Source organism: Bos indicus, chromosome 10 (assembly GCF_029378745.1).
Source record: "Bos indicus isolate NIAB-ARS_2022 breed Sahiwal x Tharparkar chromosome 10, NIAB-ARS_B.indTharparkar_mat_pri_1.0, whole genome shotgun sequence".
Lineage (NCBI taxonomy): Eukaryota > Metazoa > Chordata > Mammalia > Artiodactyla > Bovidae > Bos > Bos indicus.
In genome coordinates this window covers 46,732,415-46,750,818 of record NC_091769.1, presented here as the reverse complement: position 1 = coordinate 46,750,818, position 18,404 = coordinate 46,732,415, and positions in this window count along the sequence as shown.

The window sequence follows — 18,404 nt, the reverse complement described above, 5'->3', positions numbered from 1 at the left end:
TTCCAGCAGTGGTGGTTTGTCTGGGAGACGGTCCCAGAAAATACCAGTGGAGGAAATGTATACTTGTCTTTTGATTTGTGCTGGGAAGAAATACCATTTCCCCAGCAAACCAAAGGCTGCTTTGTCTGGCATAGGCTTTCTATTATACTTTCAAATATTCTACAAAACTACCTCCATTTGGCAAGTTTCAAAGCCCAAATCTGCATATATTAAAGGTTTTTTAAGCCCAAGAAAAACTTTTCATCACCTCTAAAACCTTTACTTCTTTCCCCCATTCCATCACCTAAAGGTTACAGCCTCCCACGGTTACTGTTATCGTTACCTGAGAATATTTTCAAATATCCAGATAATTGAGAACCCTAATTTAATAAGTCTGGATACTAGTAGGGTCACCATATGAAATGTAGGCTGATCATTGCCTGAATAAAGTACAGAGGAGGCATTTCAGATGTGCTCAGCCCTGAAAAGCCAACACTGACACCCTGATGCCGTGCATCATTACGTGATATGTATCAGATGCCTGCAGGGTGTAAGGCACTGGGCTGGGTGCTGGGAGGCACTCAGGGCGGCTTGAGAAGGTTTTGGGCAAAAAAAGAATTTTCCTTCCCTAAAACAACTCTGAGTCTGTTCCAGCTTCCACTGTTAGAGTCTTTTTTTTTTTTCCTGGCCTTATTCAGCATCCCCTTATACAAAGAACCTCTCTCTAGGAGGGACTGAAACGTCGTATATCATGTGGCTGAGAGGGGCCCTGAGGTCCTGCTGGTGTACAGACAGAGACTCAGAAGGGAAGTAATTATTAGCTGGGAGTGACCCAACCCACAGGTGGTACAGCTAGTCCTGAAATCTTTGTCCCCAGTGTCTGCTTCCTTCACATTTTAAGCTGTTGCCAGACCTTTGCATTTGGGGGTAGGGGGAATTAATTGAGAGTTGGCCTCTGAGATAGCTTCTAAGAGCACGTACAGGCAAAGTGGATTCCCGCAGCTGTACCTCTTTCCACTTGGTAGCTGGCAAGCTCTGCCCCAGTGAGCCCGCAGGCCCTGTGCTGCCTAACTCCTCTGAACACCCTTCTGTCTCAGCGCTGCTTCTTCTCTGACCACCATGTGAAAGTGAAAGCCGCTCAGTCCTGTCCAAGTCTTTGCGACCCCGTGGACTATGCAGTCCATGGAATTCTCCAGGCCAGAATACTGGAGTGGGTAGCCTTTCTCTTCTCCAGCGGGTCTTCCTAACCCAGGGATTGAACCCAGGTCTCCTACATTGCAGGCAGATTCTTTACCAGCTGACCACTATACCCAGATCCTATAGGAAAATCATTTTAAATGTTCATTCTTGAGCCCTTTCCCAAACCCCCTGAATCAGAACTCGTCCTTGGGGCTCCAGCCAAAGAAACCACACTTGTAAACAGGCTTTCCATGTGTTTCAGACCACACCAGAATCTGAGAACCACTCGCCTGGGGGCAGCAGCCCAGTGTGCTCAGTGTGGCTTAGAAGGCCGGCACCATCTGGCTGTGGCTACCCTCTGACCTTACCTCCATCAGCCAGGTTGAACTGCTCCCTGTTCTAGAAACAGATTTTGTAAAGTCAAACCTCTGAATCTTTGCTCACTCTATTTCCCCTGCCTTGTTTGCTTTTCTTTCACTAAAGGAGCAAATTCCTGTTCCTCTTCCAAAGCCCTCGTGAAATGTCCCTCAATCTCTGTCACTCCCTTTAACTTCTTCCCCCAGAAGACTCTCCTGCTCCCTCCTCCTGCCTCACAGCTATTGATATCTGCCTCTAGGACAGCACTTTTCTTATTTTACATATATTTTTAATATTTATGTATTTATTTGGCTGTGTCGGGTCTTAGTTGGGTATCTTTTGTTGTGGTGCGTGGATTATCTAGTTGTAGCAGCACATGAGCCCCGGAGCACAGGGGCTTAGTGGTCGCTGTGTGCAGGCTTAGCTGCTTCTCTGCATGTGGAATCTTAGTTCCTCGACCAGGGATCAGACCCACATCTCCTGCATTGCAAGGCAGATTCCTAAGCAGTGGACCACCAGGGAAGTCCCACTTTTCTTTTTATATTAATGAGCTCTAAGGCTGCACCTCAGTCCAGAGCTGCAGGGAGCACACCTTGCTCATTTGTGCATATTAGAAAGAGTCACCCTTCCTTCAGAGCCAGACACAGGCGCACAGGCTGCATCTACTCCCTCACCCCTCCACAGACTCCCTTGTGCAGGACAGAGCCTGTCGACTGTGTGCAGAGACTCTCCACCTGTCCTCTCTGCTAACAAAGAGCTCCTGAAGGCCCTGGCACTTGTTCATGCTTGTACGTCCCCAGCGTAGATGTCTGGCCCTGTAATGACTCTCTGTGAAAGGTTTTATGAACTGCAGTGAATTGAAGGCAGCCCATGAACACAGCCAAGCTGACTGCCCACGTGTAATCAAATGCTGTGAATTGCAGAAGGCCCTCGGAGCAGCAGAGGCTGGATGAGTTATGTCGTCTGTTCTGTTCTCCGTGGATTCTGGATATTTGAACATCTGCAACTGGAAATTGTTTAGAGCTGTGAGACTAAAACAGATGCCTAAAGCAGTCTGTTAGCTCATTCTTTATTTTGTGGACCTGAAAAAAAAAACAAACACCCATATATATTTTGAATGAAAAGTGGAAGTGAAAGTTGCTCATTTGTGTCTGACTCTTTGCGACCCCATGGACTATACAGTCCATGGAATTCTCCAGGCCGGAATACTGGGGTGGGCAGCTGTTGCCTTCTCCAGGGGATCTTCCCAACCTAGGGATTGAACCCAGGTCTCCCACATTGCAGGCAGATTCGATTCTATTATATTTTGAATAGTAGTCCTTTATCAGATATTTCTTATACAAGTATTTTCTCCCAGTCTGTGGTTGGTCTCCTCATTATCTTGATGCTGTCTTTCACCGAACAGCTTTTAATTTTTAGGAAGTCCAGCATATCAATAAACTCTTTCATATTTAATCATATCATTGGTGTTGTTCCTAAAAAGGCATTGCCATACCCAAGGTCATCTAGGTTTTCTCCTATGTTTTCTTCTATAGGTTTATAGTTTTGCATTTAGATAATTTTGAGTTAATATTTGTAAAGAGTGTAAGGCCTAAGTATGTACATATGTATGTAAATGTTCAGTTGTTACAGCACCATTTATTGAAAAGACTATCTCTACTCCATTGTGCTGCCTTTTCCTTGTCAAAGTGCAGTTGACTATAATTATGTGGGTCTATTTCTGCAGTCTTTATTCGTTTAAACATTTTTATTTTTTATTTATTGGAATATAATTGATTTACAATGCTGTGTTAGTTTCAGGTGTACAGAAAAGTGATTCAGTTAGACATATACATATACTCAGTATCCTTTTTCAAGTTCTTTTCCCATATAGGTTATTACAGAATATAGAGTTCTCTGTGCTATACAGTAGGTCCTTATTGGTTATCCATTTTTATATAATAGTGTGTATATGTTAATCCCAATATCCTAATTTATTTCTCCCCTCCCCACCTTTCCTCTTTGGTAACCATAAGTTTATTTTTAAGTCTGTGAGTCTGTTTCTGTTTTGTAAGTAAGTCCATTTTTAAAAAAAGTTAATTGAAGTTAATTTCAATCATTTTTTTAAATTCCACATATAAGTGATATGATATGGCACTTTCTGTTTCTGGCTTATTGTACTTAGTATAATTTCTAGGTCCATCCCTGTCATTGAAAATGGCATTGTTTCATTCTTTGTCATGTCTGAGTACAATTCTATTGTACACATATACATTTTTTTTATTCATTTATCTGTTGATGGACATTTAGGCTGCTTTCTATGTCTTGGCTATTGTAAATATTGCTGCAGTGAACACTGAGGTGCAGGTATCTTTTCAAATTATGGTTTTCTCCAGATACATTCCCAGGAGTGGAGTGGCATTGTTGGATCATATGACAGCTCTATTTTTAGTTTTTTAAAGAACCTCCATCCTGTTCTCCATAGTGGGTGTACCAGTTTATATTCCCACCAACAGTGTAGGAGGGTTCCTTTTTCCCCACACCCCTCTCTAGCATTTATTGCTTGTAGACTTTTTGATGATGGCCATTCTGACTAGTGTGAGGTAATACAGCATTATAGTTTTGGTTTATATTTCTCTAATAATTAGAGATATTGAGCATCTTTGCATGTGCTTTTTGGCCATCTGTATGTCTTTTTGCTTTGTTTTTGATACTGAACTTGATGAGCTATTTGTATATTTTGGAGATTCATTCCTTGTTGGTCACATCACTTGTAAATATTTTCTCCCATTCTGTGGATTGTGTTTTTTGTTTTGTGTATAGTTTCCTTTGCTGTGCAAAAGTTGTTAAGTTTAACTAGATTCCATTTGCTTATTTTTGTTTTTATTTTCATTACTATAGGAGATGGATCCAAAAAGATATTGCTGCAATTTATGTCAGAGTCTTCCGCCCATGTTCTTTCTCTGAGGTTGTTTTTTTTTTTTTTTTTTTCTAATATTTATTTATTTGGCTACTCCAGGTCTTTTTATTTATTTATTTATTTTTAATTGAAGGATAATTGCTTTACAATATTGTGTTGGTTTCTGACATATAGCAACATGATTCAGCCATAGGTACACATATGTCCCCTCCCTCTTGAACCTCCCTCTCACCTCCCACGCTATCCCACCCTTCTAGGTTGTCACAGAGCCCCGGTTTGAGTTCCCGGAGTCACACAGCGACTTTCCCTTGGCTATCTGTTTCACATATGGCAGTGTGTATGTTTCCATGCTGCTCTCTCCATTCGTCCCACCGTCTGCTTCCTCCTGATAACCCATGTTCACAAGTCTGTTCTGTATGTCTGCATCTCCATTGCTGCCCTGCAAATTGGTTCATCAGTACCATCTTTCTAGATTCTACATGTATACATTAATATATGATATTTGTTTTTCTCTTTCTGACTTACCTAACTCTGTATGATAGGCTCTAAGTTCATCTACCTCATCAGAACTGAGTCAGATGCGTTCCTCCTTATGGCTGAGTAATATTCCATTATATATACGTGCCACAGCTCTGTGCCAGGTGCACCTGAAATCTTCAGTCTTCACTACAGCATGCAGACTTAGTTGCAGCATGTGGAATCTAGTTCCCTGACCAGGATCAAACCTGGGGCCCTTTCATTGGAAGCACCGAATCTTAGCCACTGGGGAAGTCTTCTTCCCTCCTCTAAGAGTTTTATAGTGTCCAGTTATACATTTAGGTCTTTAATCCATTTTAAGTTTATTTTTCTCTATGGTGTTAGAGAATGTTCTAGTTTCATTCTTTTACATTAGCTGTCCGGTTTACCCAGCACTATGTCTCTGTTGTGTATTCTTTCCTCCTTCATCGTAGATTAATTGACCATAGGCACATGGGTTTATTTCTGGGCTTTCTATTCTGTTCCATTGATCTATAATATAAGAAGTATAAGATATAGACAGAGAAGTACACAGTTCATAAGTGTACAAATTTTCACAAAGTGAAAACACTTATGAGACCTTGTTTTAGAAAAAAGATTCCTGTTTCTCAAGGGTGGTATTTTGGGCAGAACAATTTTTTTGTGAACTGTCATAGATAAACACAGCTGGACATTAGTTAAATTTGTGAAAACAGATTTATTCAGAAACTGACAGTAGAAGGAAAGCTGAGCACCAGTTCTGTTTGTGCAGAGGGAATGGAGGAGAAGGAAGGAGGCAGTGAGCAAGGAAAAACTATGAAAAACTGGACAAAGGCGTTAGTCCACTTGAAAGCCATCTAGATTTGCTAACTGGCTTATTGACTGAAGCTTATTAATTATTAATTGAAAGTTAGGCCCCTACCCTCCCACAAAGAGACAGGGGCCCTATCATCGGGTGTTGCTGAAGCAAACAGTAAATGATTCTGGCAGCCTTGGGTTTTTATCAGGCAGATACTTTAAGTTGCCCTTGAACTGTTGGAAACTGTTAGTATTAGTTCAAGACTTCATAGTCAAAATTGAGGCCTTGCATCAAGAAAAGGACTCAGGGATTTCTCTGGTGGTCCAGTAGCTAAGACTCCACATTCCCTATGCAGGAGGCTGGGTTCAATCCCTGGTGTTGGAACCAGATCCCGCATGCCGAAGCTAAGAAAGAGTTCATGTGCCACAGCTAAAGATAGTTCAGTTGCTCAGTCATATCTGACTCTTTGAATCCCCACGAACTGCAGCACTCCAGGCTTCCCTGTCCATCACCAACTCCCGGAGCTTACTCAAACTGATGTCCATCAAGTCAGTGATACCATTCAACCGTCTCATCCTGTCTTCCCCTTCTTCTGCCTTCAATCTTTCCCAGCATCAGGGTCTTTTCTAATGAGTCAGTTCACATCAGGTGGCCAAAGGAGCTTCAGCATCAGTCCTTCCAATGAATATTCAGGATTGATTTCCTTTAAGATGGACTGGTTGGATCTCTTTGCAGTTCAAGGGACTCTTCAAGAGTCTTCTCCAACACTGCAGTTCAAAAGCATCAGTTCTTCAGCGCTCAGCTTTCTTTATGGTCCAACTCTCACATCCATACATAACTACTGGAAAAACTATAGCTTTGACTAGATGGACTTTTGTTGGCAAAGTAATATCTCTGCTTTGTAATAGGCAGTCTAGGTTTGTCATAGCTTTTCTTTCAAGGAGCAAGTGTCTTTTAATTTCTTGACTGCAGTCACCATCTGCAGTGATTTTGGAGCCCAAAAAAATAAAGTCTGTCACTATTTTCATTGTTTCCCCATTTATTTGCCGTGAGGTGATGGGACCAGATGCCATGATCTTCATTTTTTGAATGTGGAGTTTTAAGCCAGCTAAAGATCCACTAAAGATCCCATATGCCAAAACAAAATTCAAAGATCCCACGTGTTGCAACTGAGACCCAGGGTAGTCAAATAAATAAAAAAGAAGGCACACAGCTGCTTTTAAAAATAGTAAATAAATAAAGAAGAGGGCTCAGAGGAGGCTGGCTAGAGTTTGGTCAAAGAGAGAATCTTTGTCAGTACAACTGTCCCACAGATTGAGGACTTTAAAAATCATCCCCACCACCACATTATGCAAAAGTAATTAGGTGCGTTTCCAAATGCCCTATCCCACAAAAACCACACTAGGTAACATCTACTGTGCCTACCAGCTTTGAAATCCTACAGTAATGTCACTGGCTATTTTGTCTCCATTTGAAGATAGAGATAAAGAAACAGGCTGAAAAGACAGTACACAGAGTGCTGGACCGGGGGTTGGAAGCTGTAGGAGGTTATGACCTTCCTGTGCAAATTTTCATATGAATGCACACTCCCTTGCCTGAATTACTTTGCACAGATTCCCAGGAAGACTAGGCAAGGAAGTGGGCCAGCTATGGAGTTAACCCTAATTAAAATTTTGATTATGCCATTTAACTTTATTTCCATGAGCCACTTAGCTTCTCCTGGCCTTGCTGAGCTTTGCAAAGCCAGTCTTCGGTGGTTCCTGCTCAAGGTACACAGGCAGCCATACCCTCTAGAGCCGGTTCTCCAAGGCTCTGCCAGCTGCATGGCCCAGCAACTGGGAACCTGTACCAACCAGCATTCTCCAGTCTACTCCCTTTCCCCACACCTGCTCCTGACACTGGGTGTGGGTCTGAAGGACTAGAAGGAAAGGAACCCGGAGATGAAAGAAAGCAAGCAGACAACTTGGTTAAAAAACAACAAACTGCACAACTGCTATCACGCCCTGCCAGGGCCTCCGTGCAAGAGGTACCCTGTCCAACTCCAGGAGAGAGGGCATTAAAATGGACTTGGCAGAGGAAAAAGTATCTAATGCAACTGAATATTCCCTAGGAAACACACTACTTTTATAGCTAGGTAAGGCTTAGAAGGTTTTGGACCAAGAAAAGATGTCATTAAAGTTCCCTGATACCCAGTAGGAAAGGATTTGGCTGAGCAAATTAGATAGCTAGTAAAGACAAACCCTTCTCTGTTTATACTGCGTTGGTTTGAGACCTCTCAAAGGACCAGTTATAGTTGTTAACTACCTCCTGGTGGTGTAAGGAAAGCCCAGACCTTCAGGACCCAGAGGTCTGGCCACCATCTTGGCTGGGGAGAAAATGTGGTACTCTTGTGGAATTTTTCCCCCCAAGGAAAAAAAAGTTTTTCTCCATAGTTATCCACATGCCTAACCACAGGAGTCTGGACTTTCTCCTGTTGGTAAAGGGAGGTTTAAAGCATTTCACATGGGGGATAGATATGATTGAGTTTCAAAATATTCATCCTGGTTCCTAACACACCTTTTACTGTTTTAGAAAAAATTTTGTATTTTTTTCTTTTGAGATAACTGTAGATGCACATGCAATTCTGAAAAATAAGACAGAAAGGTCTTATGTACTTCTTTCTCAATTTCCGCTTGGTAACAGTCTTGCAAAACTGTACTACATTAATCACAACCAGGATACTGACAATGGATGCATTGAAAAAATAGAAAAGCTCCTTCACTGCAAGGATCTCTCATGTTGCCTTTTTAAAGCAACATCTACTTCCCTCTCACTTCTACCCCCTCCTTAACCTTTGGCAAACTCTAATCCGTTCTCCATTTCTCTACTTTCGTCATTTCAAGGATGTTATATAAATGGAATCATACAGACCTGTGCCTTAGGGAATTGCTGTTATCACTCTGCAAAATTCTCTGGAGAGTCATCCAGATTGTTGTGTGTATCAATAGTTTGTTCCTTTTTTGGCTGAGTAGTAATCCATGGTATGGATGTACCCAAGGTTTTTTTGTTTGTATATATATTTTTAACTAGTCACCCGTTTGAAGGACATTTGGACTATTATGAATATAGGTGGTATAAATATTCATGTACAGGCTTTTGTCTGAATATAAGTCCTATTTCTCTGAGCTAAATGCTCAAAATTGCAAATACTAGGTCATATGATAGTTGCATGTTTAGTTTTTTTAAATAACCTTGTATCCTTGGAATAAATCTCATTTGGTCATGGAGTATATGTCCTTTTACATATTGCTGAATTTTATTTGATATGTTTTAGAAGTTTTTGTATCCATTTTCCTAAGGGATATTGTGCTATAATTTCCGTAGTACTTTTGTCTAGTTTTGATATCAAGGTTGTTCAGTTCACTCAGTTGTGTCTGACTCTTTGCGACCCCATGAACTGCAGCATGCCAGGCTTCTGTATCCATCACCAACTCCCAGAGCTTACTCAAACCCATGTCCATTGAGTCGGTGATGCCATCCAACCATCTCGTCCTTTGTCGTCCCCTTCTCCTCCCACCTTCAATCTTTCGCAGCATCAGGGTCTTTTCCAACGAGTCGGCTCTTCACATCAGGTGGCCGAAGTATTGGAGTTTCAGCTTCAACATCAGTCCTTCCAGTGAATATTCAGGACTGATTTCCTTTAGGATGGACTGGTTGGATCTCCTTGCAGTCCAAGGGACTCTCAAGAGTCTTCTCCAACGCCACAGTTCAGAAACATAAATTCTTCTGTGCTCAGCTTTCTTTATAGTCCAACTCTCACATCCATACAGGACTACTGGAAAAACCAGAGCTTTGACTAGATGGACCTTTGTTGGCAATGTAATGTCTCTGCTTTTTAATATGCTGTCTAGGTTGGTCAAGGTTGTACTACTATATAAAATGAATTCCCTTCTCTTCTATTTTCTGAAAAGGATTCTATAGAATTAGGGCTAATTCTTATTTAAACACTCAGTAGAACTCTCCAGTGAAACTATCTGGGCTTGGAGATTTTGCTTGGTAGAGTATTTAAATTATAAGTTAAATACTACCTTATAAAATTATAAAATACTACACTATAACTATTATCCTAACAGTAGTTCGTTAGTCATTCAGGTGCGTCTGACTCTTTGTAGCCCATCAGGCTGCTCTTCCATGGGATTTCCCAGGCAAGAATACTGGAGTGGGTAGCCATTCCCTTCTCCAGGGATCTTTATTCAAATTATGCTTTGGGTAAATTGTGTCAACTTTGTTGATGTTTTCAAAGAGCCAGGCCTTTTTAAATTTATTTTCTCTCTCTCATTTTTAATTTTCAATCTCATTGATATATATTCTTTATTATTCCCTTTCTTCTGATGATTTGGGCTTCTTTTGCTCTTCTTTTTCTAGGTAGGCACTTAGATTATTGATTTGATACATTGACTCTTTAAGTATAGCAGCTCCTGATTTATAGGGAGTAGTTCTGTAAATTTCCCAGTCAGCACAACTTTATCTCTGTTCCAAAAATTTTGATATATTGTATTTCACTTTTGTTCACTTGAATGTATTTTTTTTAATTTTTTTTGAGGCTCATCTTTGGCCAATATATTATTTAGAAGTAGAAAAATATCAAAACAGAGGAAGCTAATATGAAATTCTAAACCGTCAAAGCAATTCCCTTGTATAAGACTTTCTCCATACAGGGTGTTGTTCCAGACATTCAGAAGAATGGTATGTATCTTGATTCCAAAGATAGATTTGCAGGTCCTGGCATGAAGGAATAGGTTGCCACCTCATGTAGGAGACATGCTTTGTGATGGTTGGTGCTGTAGTAAAGGATTCTTTGATTAAAAGTTAACAGAAACCCATCAGACTAATTTTGGGGAAAAAGGAAAATCAAAGAAAGAATTGGGGAGATTATTGGAAATTTTAAAGGAATTCCTGTAGACATCCCCCCAAACACTGAGAGTCATGGTAAGCTGGAAGCTGAGCCATCAAATTAAAGCAGCTCCTATTCTCAATTGTCTAACTAACAAAGAAACTCCTCTTTGCAGACAAGTTTTCTCTATTTCTCAGTACATGAGGGAAAAGGTAGCTATCTGGTCCTCCTGAATCTGCCAGCCCAACTACTCAAGAAAGACTGACCAGAATTTCTGTACCACAGTTACACAGTTCTGGTACAAAAAATCTGATCTGGCCTACCTTGGGTAAGGATTTACCTGTCATCCCATCACTTGTAACAAGTACACAGGCACATGGACTTCTGTCTTCTGCTCAGTAAGTTTCTGAAGCAAGCTCTCTGAGAACAGGTTTTGTGAGAGAGTATAGGGATGGGATGAACATGAATGACAATGCTGACACAGTATGTGGGCCCTGCATCCACCTGTTGGATCATGAGGAGGTCCACTGGGAGGTGTGCATATTCTGGGATCCAAATTGGTTAAGTCCCACCAACCACTGCCCTTTTCTCTGGTAAACAAGGAACTCCATGATGCAGTAAGAAAAAACAGCCTGGAATTTCTTGCTAGAGACTTTGAAGATATGGGTCAGAAACTGTAGGACTTAGAGACTAAAATGATGGGAACTTGGTAAAGGATTGAGCACTCTTAGCAACTAGTACAGTGCATAGAACACAGCTGCTGCTGCTAAGTCGCTTCAGTCGTGTCCGACTCTGTGCCACCCCATAGACGGCAGCCCACCAGGCTCCCCTGTCCCTGGGATTCTCCAGGCAAGAACACTGGAGTGGGTTGCCATTTCCTTCTCCAATGCATGAAAGTGAAAAGTGAAAGTGAAGTCGCTCAGTCATGTCTGATCCTTAGTGACCCCCTGCACTGCAGCCTTCCAGGCTCCTCCGTCCATGGGATTTTCCAGACAAGAGTACTGGAGTGGGGTGCCATTGCCTTCCAGGCTTCACTAAATGTGATTGAGTGAATAACAGAATCTTCATAACGACCTGAAAGAACATTGTCAAGAAGAGACTCATCCAGAAATGAGCTTCTAGTGAAATTTAAGTTTTTTAATTTCACAGAATACATATAAATGTATTTTTTACATGAGAACCTAACAGATAAAACTAATATCCTCTCTGACTACCACTTTGAATTACTGCCTCCTTTTTCACTCTCCAAGAATAGTTACTGGTATAAGTTAGATGTATATACCTTGCTAATATTTCCACAAACATGTGTACCCCACCAGAAATATGTAATATTGTATAGGTTTAAAAAAAATATATGAATGGTATTAGTCTTACAAATTGCTCTTCAGTTTCCTTTTTTCATTAAAAAAGAAAAAAGTTTTTTTATTTTTTCTTGTTGACCTAGAAAGGGACCTAGCTCATTCCTTTCAGTGAATACATAGGATGCTTTGGTATGTATGTGCCACAATTTGCCCACCTCCTTACTGAAGGATACTTAGATTGTTTTCATTGTTTTGTTATCATAAAAAATGCTGTAATAAACAGCCTTATGTTGTTTCTATATGCACACATGTAGAAAATGGCAAAAAAAAAAAAAAAGTCACAATCTCCACCTTCCTTGTATCCACACACTTTGCAATGTGATTTTGCAGCTCTTCCTAAAAGATAAAGTCCTTTTCTCCTCCACTTGAAACTAGGATGACCTTGGACTTAATTCAGCCAGTGGAAGGCATGTCAGTGTGCCAATTGTAAGCCTAGACCTCAAGAGGTCTTGAATGCTTCTGCTTTCTATCTCTTGGAGCTTTGTCCAAGCACCAGGTGAATGCACAAACCCAGACCAGCATGTTGGTGAAAGAGAGACCACATGGAACAGAGTTGAGCTGTGTCAGCCTAGAGCATCCTACACCAGCCAGCCCCCAGCTATCTCAGCACCGGACTGAGCCAGAGGAAATCAGAACCTGCCTAGCTGAGTCCAGTGCACGTTGCCAACCTGGAGACCTGTGAGCTAAATAAATACTTGCTCTAACAGTGAAAGTTATCTGATACAATGTGTGCAGATATTTCTTTAGAGTAGGTTTTTTTTTTCAAACTTTAGCTTGTATCAGTATCAGCTGGTGGGATTTTAAACTGATCTGAGTGGGACTTGAGCGTTTGCATTTCTAACAAGTTCTCAGGCAATGCTAATAATTATAGGGCCATACTTGGGAAGTCACTGCTCTAGAATATATAACCTAAAAATGGTGTTGCTGGGTCATGAATTATAAGCATGATTAATAGCTAATAGATACTCCCAAGATGGAGCATATATCCATCCAAAGTGGATATATGCTCAGGGCGTCCCTGGTAGCTTACTGGTAAACAATCTGCCTGCCAATGCAGGGGACTCAGGTTCGATCCCTGGTCTGGGAAGATTGCCACATACCGAGGGACAACTAAGTCTGTGCACCACAACTACTGAGCCCATTTGACACAACTACTGAGCCCACGCACTTAGAGCCCATGCTCCGCAACCAGAGAAACCACTGCAATGAGAAGCCTGCACACTGCAACTGGAGAGTAGCCCCGCTCGCCGCAACTGAAGGGGGCCCACATACAGCAACGAAGACCCAGCACAGCCATAGATAAATAAATAAATTTTTTTTAAAACACTTAAAAAAAAAACAAAGTGTATCCTTATAGAAAATTTAAGGGGTAAAAGAAAAAGCCACTGAAACAAAAATTTTAAACCAGATAGTATCAGGAACAAATGTGAAAAACAAAGTATCAGTGTGAAGGAGGAAGTAACTCAGTAATTCTTGGGATTGGAAGATGAAACAGGAAGTTGATTAATAACAAAACTTATGACCAAAGCACAGAATATGAATGATGAAATGTTAAACCAAGAAAATAAATAGTATCTCATAATACTACTTATTAGAGTATGTGCTAGAGCAGGACTAGAAGCTGCTCTAGAAGAGTATTCCTTTTTCGAAGGAAGTGACAGGGGGAGAGAGAGAAGATCCTGAGTGGTCATTCTGCAGCCTCATCCCTCACCTCACTTTCCTTGGTTCTCCATGCCAGTTTCCATGGTTGTCTTTTACTTCCTTTCATGAAACGTCCTCTCTCCCACCACAGGGCCTTCGCACTTACTGATTCCTGTGCATGGAACACTTCCTCTTTCTTTCTGCCCGTATTCAACCAAGTTAATTTCTATTTAACTTTAACGTTTTAGATCTAATTTCACTTAATCAGGAAAGCCACATCTCCCAGACTAGATGAAATTTCACCCTTATAAACTTTCAACACACTGCATTTCTCCTACACAGCACTTAATGTAGCTGGGATTTTACCTTTATTTTTGTGTTTATATGACTGATGACTGCCTTACCCTCCAGCCTGTGAGTTTCAGGAGGGCTGAGACTGTGTCTCTTCTCATCACCATTGTAATCTCAGTATCAACTTTGGCAAAGAGCAGATACCCATAAATATGTGTTGCATGAGTAAAATAGGGCTTGCAAAAAAGCTTTTAGTGAACCTGAGGTCAAGAGTACAATGAGAAACATTCAGAAGAGGGGAAAAAAGAGGAGGAAACAGAAGCATTATCTTCAGGATACCACACAATAGTGGGTCACAGAATAGCAATGATGAGCTCCCATTTGTTTGAACAGCCACATCAAAAGAGTACTGGCTAGTGGACCTCTGATCCCCTGGAGAGAAGTTTCCATTGGTGTACTAGTGGATTCTAAGGTCGAGCCTTTTTCAGTATTTTTGAATTAGAAAGTTTGCCTATACCATGTTTGCAGATAACATGAGAGCCAAAAGGTTTATTTTGCCATAATTTAGATGAAAAATAATACCCAGAACTACAAAGTCAAAACCAATAAAATAAAGGTCAATAAAGATACATATTAAGTCAATCTTGCAAGTACCTGATTATGGAAGAGAAGCTGGGTTTGACTACCTGGATTATATAAAGACTTGATTGCTGACAACAAATTCATAATGAACAAATGCTGTGAGACAACTGGTAAGAATGTCCAGAGAATGGGAACTGATGGTCTCACTTTACTGGTAGATTCTTGAGTACTATATCCAGTTCTTAGAGCCAGTTTGAGGCCTGGAAACCTTGAGATAGGAAGAATAGCATCTGGAGACAATTAGCCTGCAAAAATAAACACTAGAGGAAAAACAAAAATTGACCTCGGATAGAGACAGCTCACCAAATGTGTACCTCCAGCTCAGGAAGAGATACTCTTTCTGAAGCTCTCATGATTTTTTATTTTTATGATTTCTGATAAGTTCTTTTTCATCTTATGTTCTTGTTTCACTTCTTATTTCATAATTCCTTGTTTGTTTGTGAATATTATAATTCATTTCTCTGAGAATTCTTTGAAAAGAACTTTTGTTTTCTACTAATCCATGTTTAACCAGTGAATGGCTTCTTTTCTTTCTTTCAATTTAAGTATCTTTACTTGGCTGTGTCAGGTCTTAGTTGCAGCATGCAGGAGCTTCCCTTGTAGCATCGGGCTTCCCTCTAGTTTCAGCATGTGGGCTCAGTAGTTGCGGTCAGTGGGTTAGTTGCCCCACAGCACGTGGGATCTTAGTTCCCTGCTGCTGCTGCTGCTAAGTCACGTCAGTCGTGTCCAACTCTGTGCGACCCCATAGACGGTAGCCCACCAGGCTCCTGTCCCTGGGATTCTCCAGGCAAGAACACTGGAGTGGGTTGCCATTTCCTTCTCCAGTGCATGAAAGTGAAAATGAAGTCGCTCAGTCGTGTCCGACTCTTCACAACCCCCTGCACTGCAGCCTACCAGGCTCCTTCATCCATGGGATTTCCCAGGCAAGAGTACTGGAGTGGGTTGCCATTGCCTTCTCCTTAGTTCCCTGACTAGGGATCAAACCTGTGTCTCCTGCATTGGAAGGCAAATTCTTATCCACTGGACCACCAAAGAGGTCTCCCCTTTTTTCTCTTTTCCTGTAGATTATTTTAATGCTTTCATTTGCCTGAGCTGATTTCACTCCTTAATCACTGATTTTGGTGCCAGTCTTTCTTAAAAATATTTTCCTTATGTGTTTCAGAAATTTGGTTTGCAGGTTTACTTTTAGTGGAAAAATTTCCTTCTTCTTTTGCCGTCCTCTCCTTTTCCTGTCATCCCACTCCTTTTCCGTCTCCTGGTTTACTTTCCTTCTATTTGGTTTTTTCTGCTCCCAATCCAGAGACAGCTGAACTATTGGAGCTCTAGGCTCCTGGCTCACAGTGATAGTAAAAATCCTGCCACCATGTCTGCCAGCTGCTTGATTAAGTTGCCTTCTGCTGCTGCTGCTGCTAAGTCGTGTCAGTCGTGTCCAACTCTGTGCAACCCCATAGACGGCAGCCCAACAGGCTCCTCTGTCCCTGGGATTCTCCAGGGAAGAATACTGGAGTGGGTTGCCATTTCCTTCTCCAATGCATAAAAGTAAAAAGTGAAAGTGAAGTCACTCAGTCGTGTCCGACTCTTAAGGACCCCATGCCCTTGATTTCCATGGAGAACATCTATTCTTCATTACCTTCACAGAAGCCATACTTTGAGTGGCCTCTCCCTACTTCTAAAACGGTAGAAGTCCATGAGGATCTTGGCTTTTGCTCTCTATATGGCTCTGTGCTTCTGATTCAAGGAGAGGTGAAGAGTGCATAACATATATAGTATAGTTTTTAAAAGAATGATAAAATGAGAATTTATTGTAACCACTATTGTCTGTCTTTTACATTCTTTATACTTTTCTCTCTCACTGAGATGTGCTTGGAGTAGTGGAGTCCCCTATAACAGGAACCTCCAATACCATGGTGCCAGAGTACACCCTGTCCACTCTAACAGCAGGTGGTGCTCCAGGGTCCTCAGTGAATTTCACTGCAAAAACCTTTGGGTCCTAGGATAACCTGGTCTCTTCAGGGTTGTAGGCTTTATAAACAGCCCATCACTGTATAATTATTTAGCTCCAGGATCTTCTGACTAGATGTGGTTACCATTATTGCCTTTTCCTTAAAATTAAATAATAGTTCTAGATGTTTGGGCTTCCCTGGTGGCTCAAATGGTGAAGAATCTGCCTGCAATGCAGGAGACCCAGGTTTGATCCCTGGGTCAGGAAGCTCCATGGAGAAGGAAATGGCAACCCACTCCAGTATTCTTAACTGGAGAATTCCATGGACAAAGGAGCCTACCAGGCTGCAGTTCATGGGGTCACAGAGTCAGACATGACTGAGCGACTAACACTTTCACTTTTTCAAGATGTTCACAACTTTTTCTCTTAACAATAGCTTGTCAAGTCTGTGAATTCTCTCTACAAATTCCACGTGTAAGGAAAGACGGGCTCATTTGATACATTGTGTAGGCTGCCCCAGTGCTAAGGTTTACAAGCGTTCAGAAATCCTTGGGAAATATATAAATATATTTATTATTTAAATAATTTGATTTAATACATAATATTAAATATTTTTATCTTAAAAATACAATATTTTAAATATACTATATATAATATGTAATATATGAAAGATAATTATATATCCTGAAGTAATGAATGCTTAATTATCTTCAAAATTAACATCTCATTAACTGTTCAGTTAGGATTATACACCTTTTACATATTATGGTAACCTGAGGTTAGGTTTCTTATTTCACAAGAACCTCTGATCATCTATAGCTGTCAGAGATCATAGCTAACTACAAATTACATGATACTTTTGGATTAAAAGTTTTAAGTGCAAATTTTATTCACAGAATTTTTAACAGCATATATATTTTTTAATATTAGGCCCGCTGCTGCTTTTAAGTCACTTCAGTCGTGTCCGACTCTGTGTGACCCTGTAGACAGCAGCCCACCAGGCTCCCCCGTACCTGGGATTCTCCAGGCAAGAACACTGGAGTGGGTTGCCATTTCCTTCTCCAATGAGTGAAAGTGAAGTCGCTCAGTCATGTCCAACTCGTAGCGACCCCACGGACTGCAGCCCACCAGGCTCCTCCATCCATGGGATTTTCCAGGCAAGAGTACTGGAGTGGAGGCCTAGATACAACAATATTGTTATATGCTTGATGTGGTGTGAAGCTAGACTTTCAGAAGTAAGAGATTTTAAAGAGCCTCAGAGAAATGGAAGAAGCTGAAATGAGACATAAAGAATAGACATGACAAAAGAGGAAAAGAGTCCTGGGGAAAGGAGCTGCCTACTGAGCTGCTGCTGTGTGCCCAGTGCTGTTGCAGGAGCTGAAGATCTAAAGTAAGTTGGCCTGGTAAGAAATCAGATTAGTTGAGTAAAACAAAGTGTTAAGTGTTACTGAAAGTTATGACCAACCTAGATAGCATATTCAAAAGCAGAGACATTACTTTGCCAACAAAGGTCCATCTAGTCAAGGCTATGGTTTTTCCAGTAGTCCTGTATGGATGTGAGAGTTGGACTGTGAAGAAAGCTGAGCGCCGAAGAATTGATGCTTTTGAACTGTGGTGTTGGAGAAGACTCTTGAGAGTCCCTTGGACTGCAAGGAGATCCAACCAGTCCATTCTAAAGGAGATCAGCCCTGGGTGTTCTTGGGAAGGAATGATGCTAAAGCTGAAACTCCAGTACTTTGCTACCTCATGCAAAGAGTTGACTCATTGGAAAAGACTCTGATGCTGGGAGGGATTGGGGGCAGGAGGAGAAGGGGATGACAGAGGATGAGATGGCTGGATGGAATCACCGACTAGATGGACATGAATTTGGGTGAACTCAGGGAGTTGGTGATGGACAGGGAGGCCTGGCGGTGACTGAGCGACTGAACAGAACTGAAGAGATGTGC